Source organism: Prunus avium, unplaced genomic scaffold (assembly GCF_965620075.1).
Source record: "Prunus avium unplaced genomic scaffold, drPruAviu1.hap1.1 HAP1_SCAFFOLD_42, whole genome shotgun sequence".
Lineage (NCBI taxonomy): Eukaryota > Viridiplantae > Streptophyta > Magnoliopsida > Rosales > Rosaceae > Prunus > Prunus avium.
In genome coordinates, this window is record NW_028276900.1 from 97,501 (window position 1) to 100,000 (window position 2,500).

A 2,500-nucleotide genomic window follows, 5' to 3' on the forward strand; every position below is an offset into this window, starting at 1 on the left:
ACCCCAAGCAAAAGTTCACTTGAAGCCAACCCATCGTCGCCCACAACTAGTGGGTGAATGGTGTGCTTCCCGGGGTTGGCATAGACATTCCCTCGCATGCAAAAGATTGTCGATGCGAAAGATTGTCTATGCCAAACCCGGGAAGCACACCATTCACACACTCCCGACCGGTGTGGTGTGGCGGTGATTGGATAGTTACAGATTGAGCACTTGCCAAGGATCAAAATGTGTCATTTAGAAGAAACATTTTCAAAAAGTTTTTAAAATCTTGTGGGTTTGCAACTCATAAGAGCGTCACTTTCAACGTCCCCGGTATTGGATTGAGTTTCTAAAAACAACCGTGCACACCGAGGTTAAACTTTACCGGCTCCACTCCGACTCGCCGCTCGCCCACAATTTGTTTGCAACGAAACATTTGTTTTTAATTTTGTTGGTTTAAATCTTGTTGGTTTGAAATTGTTTTGAAAAGGTTCTTTAAATCTAGTGGGTTTGCAACTCATAAGAGCGTCACTTTCAACGTCCCCGGTATTGGATTGAGTTTCTAAAAACAACCGTGCACACCGAGGTTAAACTTTACCGGCTCCGCTCCGACTCGCCGCTCGCCCACTAGTCCGAAGGCAACAAAACATTTGTTTTTCATTTTGATGAAAATTTCTGTTTTTAAATCTTGTTGGTTTGAATTTTTTTTGAAAAGGTTCTTTAAATCTTGCGGGTTTGCAACTCATAAGAGCGTCACTTTCAACGTCCCCGGCATTGGATTGAGTTTCTAAAAACAACCATGCACACCGAGGTTAAACTTTACCGGCTCCACTCCGACTCACCGCTCGCCCACAAATCCGAAGGCAACAAAACATTTGTTTTTAATTTTGATGAATTTTTTTGAAAACATTGGCTTGGCAAGCCCCAATCCGCGACTATCCACCCACCGCCACCCCACACGGGTGGTTGTTGTTGCGAAATGAGGTTGTGGTCGACATGCCCGCGCATTTGAGAAGGAGTTCCTAGCACTCCATGCTCTTCCATGCCAAAAAAAAGCCTAGACAACCCCATTTCGCAACTTTCCACGCCTTTTTTTTTCCCCCTCACCCATGGCGGCGGCGTGGTGGCGGCGGCCGGATTCCGGCCACCACCGCCATGGGTGGCAGCCCCCCGACCCCGACACCAAACCCATAATACCGAGGCAACATATCGAGGCAACATGACATGGGTGTGGCGTGGGGGAAGGGGGCTGCAGCTAGGAGGGCATGGGCTGCCATGCATATGCAGGCAACACACACCCCCCTATATAGCATTTTATGCATTTAGCCCTTTGACAGGAAGAGACATCACCTATGCGCGAGGAGTCATAATGGGCTCTAAATAATTCAATACAAGGTATTTGGACGTGATTTTTTGCAGGGATACTAAGAAACATGCAATCTCTGATGGGAAAAAGTTTCATAAATATTTGAAGTCGGGAAGTATTTTTTATTATTTTTAGAAGTCGTAAAATTGAAAAAATCATTAAAACAAATCCGGGAGGAATTTTTTAGTTTTGTAACTTGGAGAAGGTCCTAAAAATCATAGACTACTTATGGGGAGCTTATTGTGCGAGGAAATTTCAATAAAAATGGGGTTTGACAAGGTTTGAAAAATTCTGTCGACATTTGAAAAAATCTGGAACTAGGCTGCCGGCATGCTGCGCACATGCTGCGCGCATGCTGCGCGAAGGCTGCGCGCAGGCCACGGCAGGACAAGTTTCGCTAGCCTCACTGTCGACCGAATGCGCAAGCTGCGCGCACGCTGCGCACACGCTGCGCAAGCTGCGCGCACGCCATGGCAAGACAAATTTCGCTAGCCTCACTGTCGACAGAGTCAGCACGCTGCGCGCACGCCATGGCAGGAGAAGTTTCGCTAGCCTCGCTGTCGACAGAATCAGCACGCTGCGCGCAAGCTGTGCGCGCGCATGGCATGGCAAGTTTCGAAAAATTCTGTCGACAGGCTCCCGAGCGCGCACGCTGCCGACATGTTGTGCGCACGCTGCCGGCATGCTGTGCACACGCTGCGCGCAAGCTGTGCGCGCGCATGGCATGGCAAGTTTCGAAAAATTCTGTCGACAGGCTGCCAAGCGCGCACGCTGCGCACACGCTGCCGGCATGCTGTGCGCACGCTGCCGGCATGCTGTGCACACGCTGCGCGCAAGCTGTGCGCGCGCATGGCATGGCAAGTTTCGAAAAATTCTGTCGACAGGCTCCCAAGCGCGCACGCTGCGCACACGCTGCCGGCATGCTGCGCGCACGCTGCCGGCATGCTGTGCGCACGCTGTGCGCGCGCATGGCATTGCAAGTTTCGAAAAATTCTGCGGCCAGGCTCCCAAGCGCGCACGCTGCGCACACGCTGCCGGCATGCTGCGCGCACGCTGCCGGGATGCTGTGCGCACGCTGCGCGCGCGCATGGCAGGACAAGTTTCGAAAATTTCTGTCGACAGGCTGAGCAGCGCGCACGCTGCGCACAGGCTGCC